The sequence below is a fragment of the Arvicanthis niloticus genome, unplaced genomic scaffold (assembly GCF_011762505.2).
Source record: "Arvicanthis niloticus isolate mArvNil1 unplaced genomic scaffold, mArvNil1.pat.X pat_scaffold_560_arrow_ctg1, whole genome shotgun sequence".
In the NCBI taxonomy this organism is placed as follows: domain Eukaryota; kingdom Metazoa; phylum Chordata; class Mammalia; order Rodentia; family Muridae; genus Arvicanthis; species Arvicanthis niloticus.
In genome coordinates this window covers 1-26,955 of record NW_023046186.1, presented here as the reverse complement: position 1 = coordinate 26,955, position 26,955 = coordinate 1, and the positions used below count along the sequence as shown (strand labels likewise).

Here is a 26,955-nt window from a genome sequence, read left to right as displayed (position 1 = left end):
ATAGGTAGGACCAACGGGTGTTAACTGAAATAGACCCCAGATGCAGAACTGGAGTCACCACACGTCCGTCCGTCCATGTAAAGAACACGGTCCCTTCCCGTTCATTTCCTGTGCAGCTGCAGGGTGAGGCAGGTCTGTTACACCGTGAAGTCATTATCTAACCTTGTTCTTCTACCCAGAGACCATAATTATTCAACAGAAGGGAGTAACTAGCAAACTCTAAATGAAAACATGGTGGTTACCTCCCACATCACAAACTTCAGTCCTCTGCCTACCTGTACCCATAGATCTTTGCCTGGGCAGTGGGTAGAAGGGGGCATCTTGGGCCTCTGGCCTGGGGGCCTTTGGAGGTGCACTTGAGTCATAGTTCTGAAGGACGTGTTGCTTCTTTTACCTTTGTTAGAAGCCTGGGTGTTTCCCCTTCCCCTTTACCACATGCTTGGCAAAGCTTCAGTTTGTAGTTTTCCACATTTTAGCCTTTATGCCTTCATAAATAGTAAGTGGAATTGTGTCCTATCCCCGCCCCCCCATGTCCCATAGCGCGCCCACTGAGTGACAAAATCATAACTCTCTACCTCGTTAGGACAAGTGACACCAGTTGGGGCCCAGGGGTATTTTGGGGGGACTAGGAGGGAAAATAAACCCTCACCCCTCACAATTCATTGCTCTTGAGCCAAATGACCTGGTTGGCCAAATACCGCTCCACTCTCGTTCCTGTGGTGGGTTAGAGTCACCTTCGCGTACATCCGAAAAGGAGACTGGCCTAAGCAATGCTCCTCTGCTCCTCTAGTGTTCTGTGAATGGTGTGGGTGGTGTCACCATTCACTTGCGAAGTCAGGGCAATGACCAGATGTGGGCTATCCCTGGGGAAGCTGCTGCTCCTGTCTGTGGCTGGAGCTAGATAGTGTCCTTGATCTTGGTCTCTAGTGGGGCCGGAGCCATCAAACGTGAATCAAGCCGGCCTCCTTGCAAGCCATGTCTTTCCCAGTTGGCTTTCTCCAGCTTTCTCAACAGGGTGTGTCTCTGGACCTGCACCACCTGCCCTTCCTGTCCTGCTGTTTCCCAGTGGTCACCCTGTTTGTCTGCAGTCTCCTCTTGGACCTCTCCTGGGCCATGCTTGTACTGCAGAGGCAGGAAGCACACCAGTCTGGAGAGGGCATCAAACTCCCTGCCTCGTTCTTGCCTCAGCTGTATAGACTTTTAATTTGAGGGTCTATGTGTTCATCGCTAATGTCAGGTGACACAACTGGCTTTAACGTTTATTTTGTATGCTCTGACTTTGCTTGTTCTTTATAGACTTTTTCTTCATAGATACTCTGGAATTTCATCCTCAGGCAATCATCGTATTTGAGAACAAGCTTTTATGTTCTTCCTTTTTGGTCTGTTTCCCTTCTATTCCCTTTCATTGCCTACTCTGCCAGCAGAACTCTGTATGTCAAGTAAGAGTGTGGAGAATGCAAGTCCTTCTCTCCCTAAGCTCAGAGTGACAGCATCAGCTACCATCCTCCCACTCCCCCACTCCCCCAACTACCCCAAGCCCCCCACCCACAACCTATCCCTACCCCTACTCCCCCATCCTTGTGAGGAAGATTGTGACAGGTTGCTCCTTCTTCTAATTGTTTTCTTTTTTAAAGGTTCTGATCTTTTTATTTTGTGCTTATGTTGTGTGTGTGTGTGAGAGAGAGAGAGAGACAGAGAGAGAGACAGAGAGAGAGACAGAGAGAGACAGAGAGACAGGGAGACAGAGAGGTAATGTGTATGAGATAGAGAGATAGAGAGAGAGAGAAAGAATATATGTTTGTATGTGGAAGAGACAGGCAGAGAAGATTGTGTGTGTGTGTGTGTGTGTGTGTGTGTGTGTGTGTGTGTGTGTGTGTTTTGCTGGAGATTGGGCCAAGTATGTTTTCTACCACTGAGCTATACTCCCAGCCCCATAGAATATTCGTTTTTAAAAAAATTATTTATTTAACATGAGTACACTGTCATCATCTTCAGACACACAGAAGAGGGCCTCAGATTCCATTACAGATGGTTGTGAGCCACCGTGTGGTTGCTGGGAATTGAACTCAGGACCTCTGGAAGAGCAGCCAGTGCTCCTGCTGCTGAGCCACTGCTCCAGCCCCACCACAGAATATTATTATCATGAATGTATATTGAATTTTGTCAAATACTTGTTGTAGTGGGTTGGCCTAATGCTGCTTGTATTCTAGTGCTAAACTGGGGCTCCCAAGACTGGTGCCCCAGAGAAGAGAGAAGACCATGGGTGAGAGGACCATGAGGAAGAGGAGTAAAGGAAAAACATACAGGGGAGAAAGAGGACAACAGCCATGGGTTAGGGGTCAAGGGAGTGTGGCCCTGAGGGCTGCCTGAACAGCCCAGATGGAACACAGTAAATAGTAAGTAATAACTCAGGTTATCGATAAGAAAGTAGATTCTGACAGCATGGAGGGCAGGAGCTGCCCAGCTACTGTGCTGTTTAGGGCTTACTGTAAATATACAGGCTGTGTGGGAAACCAATAGCCTAAGGTGGGGCAAAAGCCCCACATTGGGGTTTTTAATATTTTCTTGCTACACTTGTTATGCAAACATCTATTGGATTATGCAAAACTCATTTAGCCTTAATTCTGTGGATCGCAGTAATTGTTTTTTCAAAACCTGGATTAGCTTTACACACTGACAACTTTTTCTTGGCTACGATATATAACTGTTTTTTTTTTTTGTTTTGTTTTGTTTTTTGTTTTTTTTTTTTTTTTTTTAACAAAGTCTACATGGCCCAGACTAGCTTCCAACTTGTGATCCTCCTGCCTCCGCCTCCTGTGTGCTAGAATTATAAGAACACATCACCGACACACAGTTTACAACTCTTTTATGTGTTGCTGATTATATTTTATTTACAGTCTTGTGTTTAGATTTATGAGGGACATTGATCTTTAATTAATTAATTAATTTTGCGTATTGCTGGTTTTAATATCAGAGTAACTCCAGCTTCATGAGACTAGGGGAATGCCCCCTCCACTTCTATTTTTTGAAAGAGAAGGGGCTGAACATGGCAGATTTCTCCAGGGAAATCCACTGGGCTGCAAGATCTCTTTGCCAGGAAGTTTTTTTTTTTGTTTGTTTGTTTGTTTTGGTTTTTTTTTTTTTTTTTTTTTTGGTTTTTCAAGACAGGGTTTCTCTGTGTAGCCCTGGCTGTCCTGGAACTCACTCTGTAGACCAGGCTGGCCTCAAACTCAGAAATCTGCCTGCCTCTGCCTCCCAAGTGCTGGGATTAAAGGCGTGCGCCACCACCGCCCCGCTTGCCAGGAAGTTTTAAGTTACTGGTTCTGATCTACTCATGGTTGTAGGGCTTCCTTGACCATCTGTGTCATACAGTTGGAGTCACATGTTTGTGTTTCCCAAGGGACCCATCCACTTCATTGAAGTTGTCTAATGTCAAATGAAGTCCATCTCACAAACACGTTTGTGGAGAACTGGCTGAAGTCTTCTTTCTCTCACACGTGTGGAGCTTTTTGCCAATGGTGTGTGACATCGTTTTTAGCCGCAGGTCACATTGCATGGCAGGCAGTATTTCCAAACCTGCTAAGAATGTCTTCCTCGTGGTGTAGGAGTCAGAGAGCTGTGAGCCATTTCTCTCATCTTTAAAACCCATCATCCCCTCAAGAGTCTGACTTAGGCCACATTGAGTAGCAGGGTGGTGAACAGTGTTCAGGATCACCAGCAGGTCAGAGCAGCGAAGTTTTCATCGCCTGTTCACTGAAGAAAAGCTCCAAGTTCTTTAAGACCAAACCTTCTTCAGAGCCCCTTGCTTTGAACAACTGAAACCCTTCTTTCGTGGTACGAGATTTGAACCTGCTACCTATGCCTCCCCTCTCAACTGCAAAGCGCATCCCGGATCCTGTGATTTAAAGGTCTTGCCTTTATGGAATAGCCATGCTGGTAACATCCTGAAGTGATTCCTTGCCAGCTAGAGGGACAAAGATGCCATTATGAGGCCTCAGCATGGTGGGGCCATATTTCCCTGGGGGGTGGGGGGGGTGGAGAAGGTATCAGACCATGCTATCTGACTACGCAGGACCCAGAGAGTGCCATGCTGCTGGGAAAAACAGTGTAGAACAATCTTCATTTCTGGTTTTAGAAATATGTCATGAGACAAATAGCATAGCACAGCACAGCACAGAAAGAAAGAACAGAACAGAATCAAATGGAGACTAAATGTGCCTTCCCCTCCCAACCCAGGGAACACCAACTGACTGTATATGTCCCAGCCCTGACACTTGCAGTGCGCCAATTTACTCCCCCCACACTCATCTTAAGTATCCTGTTTCCCAGAGATACAGGTTTCCAGGCCCATCCACTGCTGTGCTTGAGTCTGGCATGTGGATAATCTATAGTTCCATCCCAGATGTTTCTGATGAACCACTAAGTGGGAGGACAAGAAATTAGATAACAAAGTAGCCTTCACTAGGCACCCAACAAAATGTACCCATGGCCAACACTGCTGCTTGACATACAGTTGCTAGGAGGGAAACAACGTAAAGAAGCCGGACCCTCACCCAGCTGTCAGTGTGCAGCCTGTGCACCTGACCCAGGCCTTCTGGGTCCCAAGAGCACACTAGTCCTCACTGCAAAAATGAGGGATGCTAGTCACCTTGTCTCTAGAAGCTGAGACCATTACCCATCCCTACTCTGACACAGACCTTTCTGCCACTTGAAACACTTGGAGAGGGGTAAACAGAGGCAGGAGACAACAGTTCCATATGCTCTCACCATTGATGAGACAGGCTCTCCCTATGTAGCCCTTCTGGCCTGAAACTCACACCATCCAGGCTGTGCCTCAGACCTGTGGGGATCCTCTCACCTTAACCTCCTCCCCTCTGTTACAGACATTTACCACCACATCCAGCCAACTGCAGCTCTTTGAATGGGATAGGTACACGCTATGGGGACAGAAGAACCTTGAGGTCTCTTCCCCACCCCCACAACCCTGGAGCGTCACTTTCAGCCTTGGAAGGAGACTGAAATGGGGAGGGAGGTGGCATCTGAGGACAGGGCAGAGCCTAGGGGAAGGCCTTAGGCTCTAGTGTCAAAGAGGGTTTGGCCCCTAAGAACCATGGCTTGGGCTTCTCGAAGCTAGGCACACTAGCTGTGTCAGAAAGGTGAGCCTGCCTGTGCCTGGCTGGCCTCAGATCATCCTGTGGCTTCTAACCTGTGCTATGACAACGAGGATGGCATTAACTTTTGCTCTCTTTCACTGGTAACTTGTAGAAGTTTGGTCCTGGTTCTTCCTCCCAGCTCCATGCTCCCAGAAATATGACCTGGACTCAAAATATATTTACAAATAACTTGGCTATGTTGCTAGGCTCTTCTCTGACTAGATCATAACTTAATATAACCCTTTTATTTTAATCGACATTCTGCCACATGGCTGATTACCTACGCTCAGGTACCATGGGCCTGTCTTATCCCTTCTTCCCAGGTGAATTTCCTGTACCTGGCTCTATCCCAGAATTCCTTCTTTCTCCCAGATGTCCCACCTTCTATTCTACCCTTTTCTATAGGCCACAGGTTTTTTAATTGACAGGTGATGCATCCATACAACACACAAGATCTTCTCTCTACAGTAACTCAATGGCCTCCCTGCCTGCCCCACAGGCAGGTCTTTGCATTGCATTTTCAAGTCTGACTGACCCTGACCGGTGGCTACAGAAGTGTGTGGGGCTATGCTTAGCTCAGCCAAACATTGGAACCATTTTGTCCTAAACTTAATATTGTTTTAGTATGGCTTGCTGCTTATTTTTGTGTTGTGAAATCTGATTATGTCGGTACTATAAAAGTCTAAGCAATTATTTTTTAATTCTACAGACTCTGTTACTCCAATCAACAGAAATCAGCCAATACTTCTTCAGCAAATAAATTTAATATTCTGCATGCTACAGAGTTCTGTTAAAAATATGATAGGTTATTAGTGCAAAACGAGAGGCGCATATTGATGACAGCAGCAGTTTTTACAGTCTGCACCCTGGAGTTCGGATTCTAAGAGGGAATCGTTAGGCTGGGGCACAGGTCACATCTGACTTCCCTTTAAACATTCAGAAAGATAATATTCTAGCCATTTTGCTTCCTCTTCTGAGTTTCCAGAAGTAACTGGTCATTTCTCTTGGCATTTTGCAAGCCCTGTACTGAACTTATCTCAGTACTTATTTAATACGGGGGAGGCGAAGGAGGGGCGGGGCCGAGCACTCTGTCCCTTCCTCCCAACCTCTGTCCTTCCTCTGCCTTTTGCTATGATTCCTGCCTGACTCGACACCCTCCACACCCAGATAAAGTCATTCTTTTTTGTTTGTTTTTGTTTGTTTGTTTTTCAAGACAGGGTTTCTCTGTGTAGCCCTGGCTGTCCTGGAACTCACTCTGTAGACCAGGCTGGCCTCGAACTCAGAAATCTGCCTGCCTCTGCCTCCCAAGTGCTGGGATTAAAGGCGTGCGCCACCACTGCCTGGCAAGTCATTGTTGATGCTCACTATATTGTGTCTGTTTGTCCCTAAGAGGTTATGAGTCCATCTTGGTCAGAGAGTTTCTCCTATTCACATGGATGTGTCTCTGCCTGGCTCTTTCAATAATAGCGAGTGAATGAATGGACGGTTAGTGACTGCTTGTATGCTGGTTTTAACAACTTCATTGAGATACATTCACATAGAGAATCCAACCATTTAAATAGTTTAGTGATCCTTGTTAATCTGTATGCAGTAACTTCATCTCCTCACCCAGCTGTATGCAATTACCCCACCTCTCTGTTCAAATACATGTAATGAACATGCTGACCTCCAAGGTGCTATGGATTCTTCATCAGAGAGTCGGGTTCAACAGATCTCAACTTCTTTGTGTGCCTTTGTGTGGAAATAAGACCGAAGGGGGTTGGGATGACAGAGTCACGTGACAAATCCCGGGACTCACACTCAGCACCAGGGAGCAGATCTGAGTTTATTGCCCAGATCTAAGCTTATATAAACTGTTGGAGACAATCCCAAGCCCCTAAATCCTTAACCAATCATATCTCACCATGCCATCACTATGCCCCAATGAGAGCCCTGCCTGATGAGGTAACTCAGAAGGTAACTCATCTGTTAGGACTCCCGTGAAGATGGGGAAGCGGCCACCACCCTGGCCTTGGTTCTTTTTTGCTGTCTCACTGGTGTGCTTGGAGCCATCTTACATCTAATGCCCTGTAGGGGAGATCAGGACTCTCCGAGGAGCCTGTGGTGCCTCGCTCGCCATCCCTTGTTTTCCTTCACAAGGCTGACTTCCACGTCCCCCACATCTGAGTCTGTCCTTTCTTCATTCCCTCCTGGCTCTCAATCAGGTCAGGTCCCTGGAGCCATGCTGGATTTGGTAGCAGTCTAGAACTGGAGGTGGGAGTTAGGGAGGAGATGCGTTTTGGGAGTAATTAGTCTCCAGTGGTCTCTGTAGCTATAGGAATCAAGAAAGAGAGCGACAGGGCTGGAGAGGTGGCAGCAGCGAAGAACATTTGGTATTCTTGCAGAGGACTCAGATTCTACTCTCAGCACCCACGTGGTGGTTCGAAACTATCCGTAACTCTAGTTCCAGGGAAAAGAGTGTGAAGAATATGCTTTGTCTAACACTGAATGTGGTTTTCACAATTATAAAATCCACCACGGGACGGTGCAAAGCATCATGGGCTCCTCGGTAGTCACAAATCTCTTTGTTATAAACTGCTCAGTCTCTGGTCTTCTATTACAGCAACAAGACAACCAGTAAGAAGTCATTTGCGTCTCTGGGCCTCATTCTGGGCAACTTTTCCAGAAGCTCCATGGTGTGTGTGTGTGTGACATTACACACGATTGCATCCTAGTGTGCTTTCTATGGCTGTGATAGACACCATGGCCTAAAGCAACCTGGGGTTTAGTTCACCTTACAGTTATAATAGAGCATGAAAGGAAGCCAAGACAGGAAGCAGGAACTGAAGCCGAGACCGCGAAGGAACACCGCTTACCTTTCATAGCGCAGTCTGCCATCTTACACAACCCAGTAGCATCTGTCCATCTGCCCAGGGATGGTACCGCCCACAGTGGGCGGGGTCCTCCCCCGTCAATCATTAATAATAAAACGCCTCCGCAGACTTGCCTACAGACCAAGCTAATGGAGGCATTTTATGAATAGAGGGTTTTTTTTTTCTTCTTCTTCTTCTTCTTTTTTTTTTTAAATTGAAATATAAACTCCTGGATGCTGGGCAGCGGTGGCGCATGCCTTTAATCCCAGCACTTGGGAGGCAGAGGCAGGCAGATTTCTGAGTTCGAGGCCAGCCTGGTCTACAGAGTGAGTTCCAGGACAGCCAGGGCTACACAGAGAAACCCTGTCTCGAAAAACCAAAATAAATAAATAAATAAATAAATAACTCCTGGATGACTGCAGCTTATATTGAGTTCACCCTCCCAATCCCCCTACCATCTCACCCGCAACAGCACAGGTTGGCACGTGACAGGACTCCAAGTCAGACAAACAGGGAAACAGTGCTGTAGTTCTCAGTCATTGTTTAGAGACAGCCAAGCAAGGAGCATGAGAGCTGAGGGCATAGCCCCTCCCCCAGAGATGGGGTTTAAGCTTGCCCAAGAGAGGGAGCTCCGCAGCAGCTACATGAGGGTCCGATATCGGGACCACACTCCACTCTGGAAATGATTGCGGGTCTCAAAAGACTTTGGAGACAGGAGCTGGGAGACAGGGGTGGATGGGGATCACCCTGTTAGAAATGAAAGCAAATATTATCCAGATGTGATGCCACACATCTGTAATCTCAGCCCTCAGAAGGCTGAGGCAAGAGGAGCAGAAATTTGATGTCAGGTCGAACTAAACAATACATTTTAAATAATATTTACGTAAACCATACTTATGTTTTTAAAGAGGATAAGCACTCCTCCTACTACTTAGCACACTGTGGGCGAACACAGGGCAGGGCAGAAAACCGTCGTGTTCTGCAAACCACAAGGCTGGCTTGTTGTTAGCATGGGTGAAGAAGCAAGGGAGGAGTCCCTGCCTCCTGGAAGGAGAGACACAGGCACGCGAAGGTACCAACGAGGCTTTGAGACGGCCATTTGTGACCTGGCATCAAGACCTTTGAGCACAGCAGTGGTTGGCGATCCCTTGGCAATGCTCCTCATTTAGGGGCTCAGAGTCAAGGAGCCCAGGCTGCAGTTTGGCTGCATCGTCACCAGACAGTCTCATCCTGACGAGCATTAAAGAACATGGGTGCTGGGCTCCCCCTCTGCGGGGGAAACCTGATTCTCTGGAGGTGGCCCGGCCTGGGAACAAGCAGCTTAGAGAGTTCCCAACTGGAATTTCTAGACTTTTCCCTGTCAGTTCACCCATCGACCACAAGATGGTGCCCTCGTCACGGGAAATGGCTGAAACCTATCAGCCGAGCAACAGTTTCTGTATTCAGTGGATTTCAGGCCATCCTCCAGCATCTCAGCCAAAGCTGAGTTACAATAGTCATGGATGGAATATTTCAGAGCAGGATTGTTAGCCCATTACCCAGTCAAGCCTCTACCATCTTGCTATTGCTCTCTTCAGAACAGTCTTCAGAAGTAAAATTGAAGTGAAGGGTCACACAGTAAAAACCAGTACAAGAGTTTCCTGGTTCTAGAAGAATCCAGACCACCTAAGGTCACGTAGGTCACAGTCAGTGCTGGGGAAGACCTCCCAGGGTCGACAGACATCCGCTTGCTGCTGCGAGCTTAAGTCCTGGGGTTCCTCCCCAGCATGAGGACGGACTCGAAGCCAGACATACCCAAACGCTGGCTTTGGAGATTCGGCCTTACTCACTCACTTGAGGTTTTTTTTTTTTTTTTCACCTCGCATGGAGAGGTTGTGGGTGTGAATTTTACAGGCCAGGAAATGAAGCATGTAGAAGTTAGTGTCTGAATCCTTTCATGTGTCTTAGCACCTCGGCTCTGGTTTTGTCGTTTTCTGGCCTTAGTTTCCCTGTCTGTAAAATGGGGGTAACAGCACGTGTATCTCAGAGGACAGTCACAAGAATCAAAAGAGTTAGTTTATGAAGAACTTGGGATACTTTATGCGCCGTGTGACCCTTGAATACGAGCATATCCAGTTACTTCCGTTACTTTACATGCAAAGGTTGTTTTAAAATCCCAGCTGGTTTTCAATTTCTAGTATTCTCACACTTGTAAGGAAGAGCAGAGCAAGTTGGGAAGGCAAGAGGCGTCAGGAGTATTAAAGCATTGCCTTTGGATTATTATATAAAGCCCTACAGAGAACAATGCATACGTGTGATCTAACTGTACTGTGGCCTCAGAAATGGGTGACAATTATGTAAGTCCCACGTTGTCTATCTCATGTCTGTCACCAGCAAATAACATGGACAAGAGGGATGCAATAGGGCTTTCTAAAAACAGCTCACCTGTTTCTTCCCATTTACTATCTGTCAAGTCTGGAAACCGGAAGTGAATTAGGAGCATGCAGGGCCGGGCACTTCTGGACTCCAGCCTCCTGGTCTGGGGTCTGGGAGCAGAGCCTTAGTCTGCAGCAGCACTTGCTTGGATTCCATCTCCTAAGGTATGTACGTACGCACGTACGCACACACGTGCCAAGCACTTCCGGCAAGCCCATGAGCTTCGGGCTGTTCTGCAACCCCAGGGAAAACACTGGCAAGCTGAAAGCGTCACAGACCACAGCCGGAAGAGAGGCTAGAGCGAGGCTTTCCGGTGTGGGATTGTTACATGCCACGGTTCAGGATTATGGGCAGAGTACCCTAACTTGAAGTTCAAACCCTGAGCTGCGCCACCAGCTGGAGCTTTTGGTATGCTGACTGACATTGTCAAGTGGAAAATTCCATGCCTGCCCTCACGTGGCAGATCATGGTCAAAATGTGGGCATGGGGGCTGGGCAGTTAAGATGCTCTCCTCGAGGACGCAGGTTCAGTTCCCAGCACCCACATGACAGCTTGCAACCATCCATACCTCCAGTTCTAGGGGGATCTGATTCCTTCTTCTGGCCTTTGAAAGTTCTAGGCATGCACAACACATGGTGCTGATGTACATGCAGGAAAAACATCCATGTGTGTAGGCAGCTGACCTGACAGACCTGATGGCTGGAAGGCACCGAAGGTCTGTCAGCTTGAAAAGCGGAGGCGCCGCCTCCGACTCAAAGCGGCTGCCCGTTTTTTCTCTCGGTGCCACTGACTAAAAGCGGCTGCGGCTGCCAGCCGAGAGAAGCAGCGCCCCAGCCTCAAAGCGGCTGACAGGCTGACATTCGCCCGTCAGCCACTCTGAGGCGACGATCCAAGATGGTGGCTACTCAGGCTCTCAGGTAGAACTATCAGTGCACTTAGGAACTTGACTCCAGCCCCTCCCAAATGGGGCATGCAAATGAGGTACAACTAGGGTACCACGAACCTGGCCAATCACCCCCGCCTGGGCGGGGTATGCTAATGAGTATGCTAATGAGTCATTGCAAATTGACCAATCGGACACCTCCATGTGCTTTGCCACGCCCAGGGCTGGGGGTATATAAGCAGCCCGTTCTGGGCATTCGAGTCAGTCTCTCCCAGAAAGCTAAAAGAGCGCTTCCAATAAAGGCTGTTGAGAAGAATCCGGTTTGTCGCGTCTTCCTTGCTGGCAAGCGGGGTGCGACACATGTGTAAATATAATATAAAAATATAATGAATATATTTAAAATGCAGGTACACTAGAAATGCCATGAAAAATTATTATTGTATACATAGAAAGGTTTATGTGGCCTTTAATCCCAGCACTTGGGAGGCAGAGGCAGGTGGATTTCTGAGTTCGAGGCCAGCCTGGTCTACAGAGTGAGTTCCAGGATAGCCAGGGCTACACAGAGAAACCCTGTCTCGAAGGTTTATGTGAAACTTAATTGATTTTCTGTTTAAGTTGTAGTCCCATTCCAAAGATATCTCATTATAAATATGCAAATACCCTAAATCTAAGAAACACTCAGTGTTCAGACCCTTCTGGTCCTGAGCATCTGAGTGGTTGCTGAAGGATTCCCAACCACTGTTTTCCTATGGTCTGGCTGCCATGTTGTTTTCTGGTTTTCTCTTTTTCTTGCCTGCTGTTTTGTGAGACAGACCCTGGGAAGAGAACAGGTTGACGAGGGATCATTTCCAGCACGTGTGAACTCCATGCTCCTGATACAGAAGCAGAACCCTCACGAGGGCCTTCCAGCCCTCCTGTCTGAACCTAACTCCTAACTGAGACAGCCCCTTCCACCACCGCTTCCTCCACAGGCCTAAGGGGCTGGGAGTCTGGAGGGACAGGAGGGACAGGAGGAGGTGTGCACCCTGCAGTAATATAGGCAGAGCCTTGCGGTACAGTTCAACCTACAGACATAGTGTTCTTAAAAGCTGTCAAACTCTTGAGTAGCAGAATGACAAGCCACCTACACTGGGAGTTGACATCATGTCACTGATCTGTGAAGAATGAAATCGTATTCCAAACAACTGGCCTCGGGCATGAGGGTGATCTGGCTGTGTTAGCTGCCACATGCTGATGGCTAGGTTGATTTGGCTGACATGGCTGGGTAGGTAGGTGTCCCCTGCTTTTTCCCTTTCAGTCCATGTGTCCTTCCTGGAGCTTTTCCCTGTGACGACAACCTTCTCCAACAGGGGCCCACCTTGCTGTCCAGTGTGCACGGACTGCTGAGTCTTCCTGCAGAAATCTCTAGACAAGCTTTTACGTCTCCAGACCTGGACCTTGAACAAAAACTGGAGTGTGGGCACTGTGCCACCAATACCACACACTTGGGGACAGTTCCTTTTTCTGTCAGTCCTCTGTCCATCTGTCTATCCATCCACACTGTCTTTTTATTAAATGTAAAAAAAAAAAATGTGAAAAGCAAAAGCTAAGCTTTAGCACTGGGGCATGGCTGAGTGGCAGAGCCTTGCCTGGCATGGGAGGCCTTGGGTTGAGAGCCCAGCATGGCACACAGAAGCACACATAGAGACACATACACACACAGATACACTGAGACACACAGACACACAGAGAGATACAGAGATACAGAGACATATGTACAAACACACACAGAGATACACTGAGACATACAGACACACACAGATACACTGAGACACACAGATACATAGACACCCATACAGACACAGTTACACTGAGACACACAGATACATAGACACCCATACAGACACACAGATACACTGAGACACACAAACACACAGATACATAGACACCCATACAGACACACAGATACACTGAGACACACACACAGAGATACACAAAAATACAGAGACACATATACAAACACATACAGAAACAATGAGACACACAGAGATATACAGAGATACAGAGACACAGAGATACTCACAAAGACACCACACACAGACACACACAGATAGACACACGCACGCATGCGCGCGCGCACACACACATACACACACACACACACACACACACACACGATTTAAACGTGAAGTTAAGCTGTTTCTACTTGAGCTCAGAACAGCAGCTATACTATTAGTGCATGGGTACTCACCACAAGTCATGATCAAACAGGGTTCTGTTTATAAGCTGGGTAAAATGACATGAATTTGTCATTTGACCTCACTCTCCTAAGCCTTAGTTTCCTGATCTGTGATTCTCTTTACAGGTCTACTTTTAAAACCGAGATAACTGATCTAGTATTAACTTGGGATATAGTGAATTCTTTTCTTTAAAAGGTGTGTGTGTGTGTATACATGTGTATACACATGTGTGTATATGTATGAATATATGTGTGTATGTATGTGTGTATGTATGTATGTACATGTGTGGATGTATGTATGTATGTGTGTGGATGTATGTACATGTGTGTATGTATGTGTGCATGTATGTACATGTGTGTATGTATGTGTGCATGTATGTACATGTGTGTATGTATGCATATACATGTGTGCATGTATGTGTGTATGCATGTACATGTGTGTATGTTTGTATATACATGTGTGTATGTATATATACACATGTGTGTATGTGTATATGTGTACATGTGTGTATGTATTATATATGTGTATGTATGTATATACATGTGTGTATGTATGTATATACATGTGTGTATGCATGTGTGTATGTATGTATATACATGTGTGTATGTGTGTATATACATGTGTGTATGTGTATATATGTATATACATGTGTGTATGTATGCATGTATGTGTGTATGTGTATGTACATGTGTGTGTACATGTGTGTATGTATGTGTGTATGCATGTATGCATGTACATGTGTGTGCAGGTGCCCTTGGAAGCTAGAAGAAAGCAGACTTACATACTGCGGGTGCTGAGAGCCAATCAGGTCTTCTGCAAGAGCAGGACACACTCCAAGCCACTCAGCATCTCTCCAGCTCAGAAACCTTGTGTCTCTTCATTTATTCTCTTTAGAACTTGGTGTCTTACTTCAGCAAAAATATCTTTCAGGTAGTGATATAGTTCAGTAATGGCGCACTTGCCTAGCGTGGGGGAAGCCCTGAGTTTTGTAGCCAGAATCACAAAAATCCATCTGCCCACCTATCCACCCACCCATCCATCCACCCATCCATCTGCCCATCTACCCATCTGTCCATCCATCCATCCATCCACCCACCCATCCATCCATCTGCCCATCCATCCATCCATCCATCCATCCATTCCACTCACCTATACATACATACATACATACATACATATACATACATACACATATACATACATCTGAATGAATATGCACACAGCTACACCGCGTTTAACTCTCAGAAGCCCTAGTTCAGACTTTTCCAGTGCTTGGCTAGTCTGCTCATCTATCTGCTTGACATAAAAGAGTTAATATCCAAAATAAAATGATGTGCACAGATCATTAAATGACAGCCTCACAGAATGTATTTACACTGACATGAGCCATACAGTTGACTACTCTCCCAAACGGTTGATTTTTGTATCATTTGAGGGAGGGACATAGTTTTTCTTTTCTGAAGAGGAATTAAGTCTTTAAAATTATTTTTATTATGTGTGTATGTGTGGTAAGTACGGGCATGGGTGTGACAGTCAGGACAACACTGAGAAACTGGTTCTCCCCTTCAGCTATGGGTTCCGGGGATTGAACCCACATTGTCATGGTTGTGCAGCAAGCTCTTTTGTCCACTGAGTCTTCTCACTGGCCCAGAATTTAAGATTCTCTTTTTCTTTTAAAAACAAAACTTAAAAAAAAAATTATGTGTATGTATGTTTGTCTGTGTGGGTACGTGAGCATGTGCATATGTATGTATGTAGTATGTATGTTTGTCTGTGTGGGTACATGAGCATGAGCATGTGCATATGTATGTATGTTTGTCTATGTGGGTACATGAGCATGGGCATATGTATGTATGTATGTATGTTTGTCTGTGTGGGTACATGAGCATGTGCACATGTATGTATGTATGTTTGTCTGTGTGGGTACATGAGCATGGGCATATGTATATATGTATGTATGTATGTAGTATGTTTGTCTATGTGGGTACATGAGCATGAGCATGTGCATATGTATGCATGTTTGTCTGTGTGGGCACATGAGTATGTATGCCCCTGGAGGCTAGAAGAAGGCATCAGATCCCTTGGAGTTAGAGTCGCAGGTTGGTTTGGGCCACCCATCATGGGTAGGAATTGAACTCTGGTCCTGTGCACGATCAGCAAGCATTCTTAGCTACCAAGTCATCGCTCCAGCCCTTTAAAAATAACTGCAACCCAGTTTCCTTTGGTGATAAAACTCAGCAAAGATGGATTTTACTTAAATGAATCAGACACAGTCAATGAAGGAGAATTCAGCTTTTATTTACAGAAGATTTGTCAAGTGTCCTTTCCAGTTTCCTATGAGGCCCAACTCTGCGACTCAGGATCAAGGACAGAGAGTAGACACTGTTGTGCAAGCAGATGCTGGTCAACAGAGTGGGAACCTCAGGTGATGGGGGTGGTCCACGCTGCTGTGGGTGTGGGTGTGGCTCCTCCAGCCTTGGTCAGTCATGATCCTGGTACCTGCCCCACCTTGGCTGTCTGTCAGAGGGGAGACCTGCCTATTAGCTGAAATTTTCCACTTGCTCCTTACATGATGGTTTTGTAACCCATCAGGGATCAGGTATTGCCTGCCAACCTAGACCAACGGGTTAGACACAGGTTCTCTCTAGCTCAGTGGAAACCTCAAAGCCATTCATAACCAACCAACAAACAGAAATACAGAGGCCAATGTAAAATGCTTTTCCTTTCAGTGTATGTTCAGAAAGCTTTCTTTGTTTTAACCTGAAAAGTAAGATTCTTCCTGCTTCTTATAGCAAATGTATTTCTGAGGTGTGACTACCGTGCAACCGAAGCCTGGGGATGCACAGATATCCTGCGTTCTCCGCCTGTTTGAACCATAGTGACTCAGCCAGGTGCCAACACGTCAGGCTCTGCAGTAATCTTCAAGTGATGACTCCACCTTATGATGCAAAAATAGGTCCAAATAAATGCGGACCTACAAAGGAGAGACTTCTTCAGTGTGCCCGTCCACTGCCTCAGACGCAGCAGTCAGGGCAAAGTGCACAGCTGCTGAGGAAGTGAGCCCGTCACCTCTCACAGTGACGCAGTGACAGCTCACTGTCTGCAACCTTAACCGGTCACCTTTTTTTATTCTTGTGAAAGTGACAGTTACTTCCTGCTTCTGTCCCCTTCAATCCAGTACTGTTCAGTCTGCATCTCTGTGAGCCGGGAAATGGTGCGCTGAAAAGCGAAGATTTCCTCCTCCCCAGTAAACATGGAGAGCCCCGCGGAGTCCTGTGAGCAGAACAGACAGACAGAGCCAGCCCTGAGTAAACGTTTACTCTGAAGGAAGACTTGCAGAAACAAATCCCAGTTTAAAGAAACCTGCAGCCCTATTGATTTAGATAATATACTTTTCCATAGACAACCTCTCAAATGAGACTAAAGTGTCAACTGATTTAAACCAATAGATAATTAACAGGAAGAAAAAAGGAAAAGTATCAGATCAAAGCCAAGTACAGAAGGTTTTGCTCAGAATGGAAGTTCACTGCAAACCCTATTAAAGGAACATGCTAGAAAGAAATCTCTCTCCAAGGGCAGCCAATAGCAAAATGATAATTTTGCCAGGCACAATACCATAGGCTAAGACAGGAAGATTGTAAGTTCAAAACAACACTCTGTCTTACCCTACACCACCCCCCAGGGAGGGGAGGGGGAGAGGGGGGAGGGGGAGGGGAAGGGGAAGAAGGGGAGGGTGAGAGGGAGAGGGGAAGGGGGAGAGGAAGAAGGGGAGGGGGAGAGGAAGAAGGGAGGAGGGCGGAGAAGGGGAAGTGGGAGGGGAAAGGGGAGGGGGAAGAGAAAGGGGGAGAGAGAGAGAGAGAGAGACGTAAGATAGAGAGAGAGAGGAGAGAGAGAGAGAGAGAGGAGAGCTAAGCAGTTCTAATACTTCAGGAAGCTCCTGAGTTCAATCCTTAAGGAGCCCTTCTAGACTGAGAGACTGAGAGGTTCTGTAGTTCCCGGCCCCAGAGAATCTGTCTGCAATCCCACTTTGTAAAGAGCAGAGAGCTGCTTTGGTCCTCAGTTAGGGCATTTGGTATCTGCTGAGGGGTGTGCGGGGGAGCCTTTCACTGTAAGGCCAGTCAGCACCCTTAGGACTGGGAATATCAACATGGTGTGTGGTCAGGAGGACAGCTTCGGGTTTTCCTGTCTCTCCTTGGGGGTTTGCTCTTGAGTTCTTTCAGAGAAAATCTCGATACTCCTAAGCCCATCTTCCCCACTGGGTCCCCGTGACTCTAGGACTCTGACGTCACATTCCCTGACTTGTCCATGATGGCCTGAGTTCACCTGGGCCCATGTTTGAACCCTGACTCTTGCAAAAATGTTAAGAGCCTCCGCTGAGAAACTAATTTGACTGACTAGCCCCTCAGGTACATTCCTTGAATCAACAAGGGCAACGTATGTAAAATAGGCCTGCACTTTGAGAGGCAACCTAACCTTGCTTTGGCTCCCACTCGGGGGTTTAAACAGGTAATCCTACACCACTGTAGTCCAGATGTTTGTGTCTTCCAAAATGTCCATGTTGAAACCTTAGACCTCAAAGGAGCAACGTGAGGTGTCAGAGCCTTGGGGCTCTGTTGATTAGGTCTTGAGAGTCCGCAAGAACAGCAATGTCTACACAAAAGAAGACCCAGGATGGTCCTTCCTTCCTTCCTTCCTTCCTCTCTCCCTCCCTCCCTCCCTCCCTCCTTCTGCCATGTGAGGCATATGACAAATTAAGTTGACCTCAGACTGAGAACTGTGAGAAACAGCTTCCATGTTGGAGAAGCCGTAGATGTTACGGTATTTTGCTACAGTGGCCTGAAGAGTTGGACACCCAAAGCAATCAGGTTTTCAAAGTTTGCCCTAAGGATGAACAATGTCTATTCATGTTGACAAGAATTTACTGCTGGGCCCAGGAGAATGCTGTCTGGAAGAATGCTGTCCGGAAGAATACTGTCCCCATTCTTGGGGTCAAACGATGGCAATTACATTTTTTTTTGAGACTTAATTATTTTTATTTTACACGTATAGGTGTCTTGTCTGCATGTGTTCTATGCAGCATGTACATGGGGGACACATGGAAGCCGAAAAACTGCATCAGACCCCCTAGAACCTGTCAGCAGCCATGTGGGGGGCTGGGAATCAAACCCAGGTCCCCTAGAAGAGCAGTCAGTGTTCTCTGAACCACTGAGCCATCTCTCCAGCCCCTGTACTGACAGTTAAACTTTTGACTAATAGGTCAATGGTTTCATAGCTGATCAATATACCCCCTAATGCTTTCACAGAAAAAGGGAATCCTTCTGATTGGCCTGGGATAAATCCAGAGTTCAAACCCCAGAAAAACCCAGACCATCTCAGTCTGCTTGCTACAGAGTATGCCTGAGCCGGGCACCCAGAGGTGCTCTAAGTGTCTCCTTGATGAAAAGTCTGGGACTAAAGCATGGATTTCTTTTTTAAGCTGGGACTTTCTAGGTTCTCTATGGGACTCTGTTCCTGCTATGTGAGAATGAAGCAAAGGCTTACACAATCAATGGGGGCTCCAAGATGAGACTCTCTCAATGTGCTGAAATTGAGACAGAACTGGCCTGACAGCATCGCTCAACGGTATAACTATATTTGCATCCCTTCTGCAAAATGTGGCGTGCATCAAACTCTAAACCCTTGAGCCAGTTTATAGTAAGATGAAGTTAGCATCACCTACCTGACTCAGCCCCAAGTCGTCCATCAGTATTCTGCTTTGGTCCGACTCACTGTCGTGATGCTGATGCAGAAACAAGCTTTCGATAGGCGCCGCGGCACAGCAGATTATACGCACCTGAGCCAGGAAGAGTGGAGGTTGGGCTGTGCTCACAAGATAAAACCTGTCTGTCACGTAAGCAGCTTGGCCTCTGCTTTTACAATGTCTGTGTTTTTTCCTAGTCATTTGGAACAACATCACGTAACTTGCCAATGCAATTCCACACAGCTTAGACCACGCTGTGAAGCAGACAGTAGGGGCTTTATACAGGGAAGCCCAGGCCTGTGGCAGTCTCAGTCCAGGTCCTACTCCGGTGGACTTCCTTTATCTCTCTGGTTTGGATGTCCATAGCCCCTCCAAAGCTCATGTTGAAAATCTCCCAATACAGGAGTAGTAAGAGGTGGGACCATTGGGGTCATGATGGTTCCACAAAGGTCTGCCTGAACCCCTTTCTCTGTTTAATATTTATTTTCAATTATGTGTGCCTGTGTGTGGGTGTGCGCAAGTGTGCCTGCGGAGCTCAGAAGAGGGTGTGGGGTCCCTGGAGCTGGAGTTAGAGGCAGTTGTAAGCGCCCAACGTGGGTTTGGGTTCTCTGGAAGGGCTGTACTCATCCTGAGCCATGGAGCCATCTCCCCAGATGTTTTTTTTTCTATTAGCATAATGCTGGGCACTCTTCAAAGAGAACTACATCTGCTTCCTCCACATCAGTGTCTCAGTATTAGGAGAGTGGGCAGACGCCATCACAGCTTGAAAACAGTTTATGTCTTTTAGATGTTTTATGTCCATTAGTTTATCATACTTGCTCTTTGTGTCATTTTGTTCTTTCAGGTAGATGTAGCTCAGGCTATCCCCCAACCCATTCTATTCCTGCCTGTTCCTCCCACACACCAGGATTACAGGCATGTACACCACGCCCAGCTCCAAAACACACCCCTCCGGATGTTTGTGAACCCGGATTTGTTGTGAGCCTTTCAAAAATCATCTTTCAAGTAAATAACCAATGCTTTAAAACAACATGTTGGCTTCAGGGACCTGCATTCCTGTTTTATTTTAATAAATCTTTCAATCACAATTGGCACTTTTTTCATTACTTAAATGGATATGTCCTATTTCACAAATCTCCATGAATACATTCTAGAATAATGTCTGCTTAACGCTCTCAATTTCTGAAATAAGATAATTCTGGGCATACTTTAAAAGAGAATAAAATCTCTAAACATGTGGTTTGGTTAGAATAAATGTCGGCAGTGTTTGAGTGTTCTGGCATGTTCTATCACACACTGCCAGGTAAAGCTTTTGTTCCTTTAAATAATGAGAAGCCAGGAGACGACCGGGCACTGGGGAACAGATTTTCTTTGAGGCATTTCCAACTTGAACATGAACCATGTGTGTCCTTACCCTCTATCCCAACGCCACCTCCACTATTTTCCTCAGGAAGCCTTTACCCTTTGAAAACCACCGATACCCTCCAGTCTGTCGGACTGCACCTGGTGGGTGGGGATCCACCATTAGCGCAGGGCAGCACCTCACGTTGATAAGCCTGGTGCCCCAGCTCCCTGATGTCACTGCCTGTGTCTCCTGCCCCCGATGTCACTGTCTACATCTCCTGACCCCTCCTCATGTGGCTTTTGCTGCATGCAGAAGGACAGCAGGCTTTCGTGAGCTGCTGCACCAGAGTCTGCAGGCTGCCTTTCGTGCTTAGCTGCCCTTGTCCTTGGCTACTCCTCCTGCCGTGTGCAGCCAGCCCTTCATCCCCTGGACATTTATAAGGAACACGTAAACATGGCCGCCAGGCCCCATGTCTGGTATTCATTAGGTAGGGTGGAGATGGAGCAGCTCTGGAGTCTGGATTTTAAGTAGCCATGAAGTTTCTGATGCAACCACAGAAGACTTCCCTGGGCCTCTCTCAACTATTCCTGGACACCAAGGCTCACAGACCTCTTTCTGTGTGGTCATCCTGAACTAGTAATGGAACATGATCGCCACAGACATGAACTTGATGTTGCTTGGGCCCTGGACCCTGGGCCCTGGGCTCCGGGATGGCGACCACCGTGTCTCAGTTGCCTCTGTCTTTCAGCTCAGCATCTTGCTCAGGATCAGAGATGGATGAATGGGTAAGTGAAGCACTAAACTCTCCCAGCTTCAGCTCCTTCCTCCTTCCCTACAAAACCTCCTCAGTTTTAGAATTACTGCTTAATTCTGAGCAAAGACTACAGAGGGAGATCTGAGTGGTTTAAAAAAAAATGCTTAAACTATTTTTACTGTAGGTATCTTCTTTTGGGTGCATACACTGTGAAGAGGGGCTCACCTGGATTGCAACCTGCTACCCTTCTTCCTCACAAAATCATGCAAGTATCATTATTACCCTTCACTTCTATAAAAGGCGCCTGAATCTCAGAGGCTGCGCTCAGTCTCCAGGACAGACAGCCTGGTGCCAGGGTCTGCTCCTTAACCACTAGGCTATATTGCCTTTTGTGGGCAGGCAATGGCTTGGCACTGCTTGGCTAAGACACAGAGATTAAAAACAGAACACCACGATGTCGCTTGCTGGTTAGCTCCTGGGCAGCACTGGGGGATCACAGGGAGCATTTCCATAAGGTAAAGGGTCATTCTTCATTCTCCGTCTGACGTGTGAGCACCGAGCACTCGGTCTGACATGCGCAATCTCCTTGTGGGATAATGAGACACGGATGTCGCACAAAGCAACTTGCAATGGTGCTTGACACTACTGCAGTAAGTAACGGAGCAGTGAAGGAGTCGGTACATCTGGGATTCCAGCCCAGGCCGTCTGACTTCACAGCCCACAATGCATAGCTCTGTGAACATGGCGTCCACCCTTACCTTGGAGTCATAGAAGTTATCGATGAGAGTGATGAATCTTCGTGCTTGCGTCCTCTTTGCCAGTGAAAACTGTGGAATGTTTCGAATGATTACCGTATCAAAGTTCTTGGATAATTCCAAATAGTCACTTGCTCCAAGTGGCTGTAATTAAAACAGAGAGAAGAGAGCCGTGGTCACCTTTAGAGTCATTTAATTGGAAAGCGTGTCACAGAGGGATTTAGATGGTATCTTTAGGGTGACTAGACCCAATGAGGCAGTTTTTGAAGGCCAGGTAAGGACACAGACATGTACATAACACATGGTAGGGACCCTCCCCTTCCTCAGTGTTCCCTGATTGTAGTTTCCATCCCTAGACCTTGTGTCCAACCCCGGCTGAAGCTCCAGTACTCTCTAGCCTTGGGAGAGTTCCAGGCTTTGAGTGGGGGAATTTCTGGTTTAACCCTGATATCTTCCAAGGGCCCCTCCTGCTGAGAAGAGCTAACTGTGTCTGCCTTGCATACTACTTACTACATACGAGAAAGACATGTGGTCTTTCTGTTCCTCGGCTGTGTAGAAAACGGCCATTTATTTCTGCCTCACAGAATGATGAGGTCTAGGTGAAATGACACCTAGCACAGCAGCTGGAGCCTGCCTCCGAGTCTAAGCCATTGTTTGTTGTTTTTGAGAAAAGCATCTATGTATTCTAGTCTGGCTGGGAACTCACTGTCTAGCTCAGGCTGTCTTGGGACTCACAGTCATCCTCCTGCCTCGGCCTCCAGAGTATGGAGGCGTGCATCCCTCCAGCAGGCTTGGCCATTTTCGTGATTACTATTTTGAACTCAAGTGATTCAGCTGAGGCCAAGTGAGCCCAGTATGTAGACGTGTCATTCCCAATAGGAACTAACTAAGTTGCTCTACCCAATGTCTGCACCCCCAAACCATAGGACAACTTTGTGCATTAGCCTGACACTGGAGTCACAGCAGGGACCCTGGGGGCCCATGGAATCACCACTCAGAGAAAACAGTGCTCAGAAGGTAGAGGGAAGGCCAAATGGTGTGCTAGAGAAGAGAGAATGGCCTTCATAGACCCACTGCTCCAAAGCCACACTACTCCTTTGAAATCAGTTAGGGTCGTCTCACCTTCTGTAAATCAGAAAACATACGCAAAAAAAAAAAAAAAAAATATGTAAAGCCTCATGTTTGGTATGTGGTTCTTATAATTAAGCTGGCACGTTGTACGTGGGTGTGAGGTTTTTATCAAACCAAACACGATCTGCCAAAAGCAACTAGAAACAAGAGCTGAGCTCACCGGGCTAGCTCACAAAGTGCACATCTTTGTCGGTAGGTCCCGTGTTTGCCATCATATTAGACTCTATCTCAACAAAACCTCAAAGAATGAAAACAGGCCAGATATGGCAGTGCACGGCTTTAAGATTCTAGTACTGAGAGGCAGAGAGAGGTGAATCTCCATTAAGTTCAAGGACAGCCTGGTCTACATAGTAAGTTCCAGGATAGACACGGACACATACAGAGACCCTGTCTCAAAAAACAACAACAACAACAAAAAGGAAACAAAAAAGATTTTTAATTGGTAAATATTTTACACAGCGGCTTTGTTGTTTAAATGTCTACAACGTAACACTCAAAGGAAAATTGAGGACTGAGTCCGGTGAGCTATACACGTGCTTATTAATTAGAAGTGTTATGTTTCATCTGCCAAAGCAAGCGAGAGGTTGGAGATGCTGGCCCCGATCCCTGCGGTCAGGCGGCCTTGAACAGATTGCTCTGAAGTTTGGTTTCTTCACCAGTAAAGGAGATTCTATCTAGCAGGCTTGTCCTGAGGACTCAACGTCTTGACTACCGAGTGAATGCTCAGGAAATGCTGGTCGCTTACAGATCCACGGAAGAGGGCACACGCGACACTCCTTAGCGTGGCACAGTCAGTGCACAGCTATGACCTAGTAACAATTCAGTAATCCTTTCATGAGGTCATAGGTCAGGTAGCCTCAGTGAGTGAACAGCTGTACTGACCCAGTCTGTCCTCCAGGAAAAGACACTGCTGCCTCCCGCTCTTCCTACCATGCTCCACATGGCCGCTGCCCATGAAGTCATATATAGGTGACAAACAGCTTCTGTACCAGACCTTATCCTCACTGCATGGCCAGGGGAGGAACCCAGGCATCTACTGTATTCACCCTAACATGGTACATAGAATGTAGCAAGTGCTTGATATTTATGAAATGAATCAGTACAGAGATATACTGATAACATGCAAGCCTGCCAGGGGAGAAGGCCAGTTCCTTCTTTTGAACTCATTGGTTTCCAAACACACACACACACACACACACACACACACACACACACACACACCAGAATTCACTATGTAGCTCTGGCAGTTTGAAATTTGCTCAGTCAATCAGGCTGGCCTCAAACTCACAGAAAACCATCTGTTTCTGCCTCCCGGGCGCTGGAATTAAAGGTGTGCACCAGGCCTAGCCACTGTTTTTCATATATAACATTCAGAATCAGATGTTTTCACTGAGCCACACATTGCATATAGTGCTGCAAGCCACACAAATGGTATCACTTTTAATGCACGCCAGCCATCATGGAGACTATAGGAGACTATAGACAGATAATGCTGCCCGCAAGCCTTTGCTTTCTGGGGTTCAGTGTTTAAAATCTTCGGAACCATTCAATGTATTAATTAAAAAATATTTTAGACAATTACAAGTTAAAATACCTGACATGTTTTTGGAGAAATGAAGGATGCCCATGTAGGGTGGTCCAAGCATAAAAACAGCCTCAGGTGTTCTTGCACGCTTGTCTATACCAGCATGGATTGTGATTATCCAGCTAGCTTCTTAAGATATGAGGTGAAGGATTACCCGGGTTTGTAATCCAGGGCCATTAGAAAGAGGCGTAAGACAGTTACAAGTTCTAAGCATAGGTCTCAACACCTAAGGATTTTGCATACCTAGGTCTACTGCTGCAGAGAACACAGAAAGGCTAATTATCTTGACAAGAACGCACCCTGGACCAGCATAAAGCTGGCAGGTCCCCAAACAGACAAGAGTCCAACTCGGATCAGCAAAACTGCAGATGCCAAAGCTAGTCCAACAGAGATCAAAAGAACATCCCAGCTGACCAGGACACGAGGGCAGGAATAAATGCTTATTGTTGTAATCCACTGAGTTTGGGGTGATTTATTATGCAGCAGTAGCTAAGGAGACATTCTCACTAGAGAGAGCTACTACAGAATTCTATGTTCTCATTATCAATAACAAGTTCAGCACATGTAGAAAAATACGATCTAGATTTTTTGGTTCTATGTTACTGGTAAAAAGATGTAAAAATATATTCTGTGATTTACGTGATACCACTTACTCCAGTATTGATTTAAAATTTTATGCCATAGTATACATTTTATTTCCAGAAATAAAGCTTATGACTTAATACACACAGGAGTCAGGTAAAACAGTTAGAAAATTACGTAACATCCTAACAGGATGCAAGAAGACTTGGAATGACTGACTCGAATCGCAGAGTCACAAGGAAAGAATGGATTGACGTGAAGAGGGCGTTGGGGAAGATCAGAAATGACTGGAACACAAGCGAGGCATTTTAATGTGGGGTATGAATGTGGGGTTTGAACGGACAATTCACAGAATGAGAAATCTACATAAAGTGTAAGGGCTACGAGACAAGTGAAGAAGGTCCATAATCACCAAAGAAGGATGAAGTGACCTCGACAGGCCATGGCTCACATGCTGGTCTTGCAAAAGAAAGTAAACAGCTCCCCCATGTGGGCAGGCCTGTGACCCCTGAGGACTAAGTTCATTCACTTGTTCCAGAAAACAACACGTCAGACTTTTACACCACATAAACTTGGTCCAGCTAATTCTAGAAAACAGAAGCACAAAGTAATTGAGACCCAACAAAAGGATCTGTGCGCACAGGGACACTTGGAGCTGTGTGTGCACAGGACACTTGGAGCTGTGAGCACAGGGACACTTGGAGCTGCATGTGCACAGGGACACTTGGAGCTGTGTGCACAGGGACACTTGGAGCTGTGTGTGCACAGGACACTTGGAGCTGTGTGCACAGGACACTTGGAGCTGTGTAACTCCTTGACATCTGATGGGAGAAGTGAGCTAATAGGGAGACATGCAGATGGGTTGTTGCCAACAACAATGGTGTTCATAAAAAAATATTTTACAATATGAAAAGACACTTATGAGAAACATCTGAATGAAAGAAGCACAATGCAAGTTCATAATTGTGTTAAGATGTGTGTTTCGCCCAAACTATTTAAGTAGGAAAGGGACCAGCTGTTACCTGCAAACACACTAAGAACTGTGTTTGAAGAGCTTCATTAAAAAAAAAATCTTCATTTTACAAAAGAAGTGAAATGCATTATGACAAAAGCAAATAGAACAGAGTGGTGACGTTAAGCAATGCTAATATCTTTACTAACTCCTATTTATAATTTAACACCTGCATGTGTGTGTGTGTGTGTGTGTGTATACACGTGCATGCTCAGCATGCTCACATGCATGTGCATGATGTGTCTGAGTAGCCATGCAGAAGTCAGAAGACAGCTCTGGGCTTGGTCCTTCTCCTTTCACCTTTACACGGTTCCAGGGATTAGACTTGGGCTTGCAGGCTCACACGAGTGCCAGGCTCACACACACGTGCCTTCACCTGTAGTGTCTTCACCTGCTGCTCCTCACATCTTCAGCTACCTTAGTCCCCCACATATTCTCCAATACTAATGTAAAGTCTGAGTGTAAAATATCCAGCACAAATGCAAACACAATCGCACACCACATGATGATGGTTTTGGTCAGTGGTGGG

The 26,955-nt window shown here is 46.4% G+C and overlaps 1 long non-coding RNA gene across 1 annotated transcript; it reads right to left on the bottom strand.

Moving 5' to 3' along the window:
- Nucleotides 1–15,799: 15,799 nt before the first annotated feature.
- LOC117702193 (uncharacterized) lies at nucleotides 15,800–22,642 on the bottom strand. Its single transcript, XR_013070341.1, has 3 exons — nucleotides 22,120–22,642; nucleotides 19,242–19,355; nucleotides 15,800–16,795 (listed from the first exon to the last, which is right to left on the bottom strand). It is a non-coding gene; the product is annotated as an uncharacterized LOC117702193 (long non-coding RNA).
- Between the last annotated feature and the right edge of the window lie 4,313 nt (nucleotides 22,643–26,955).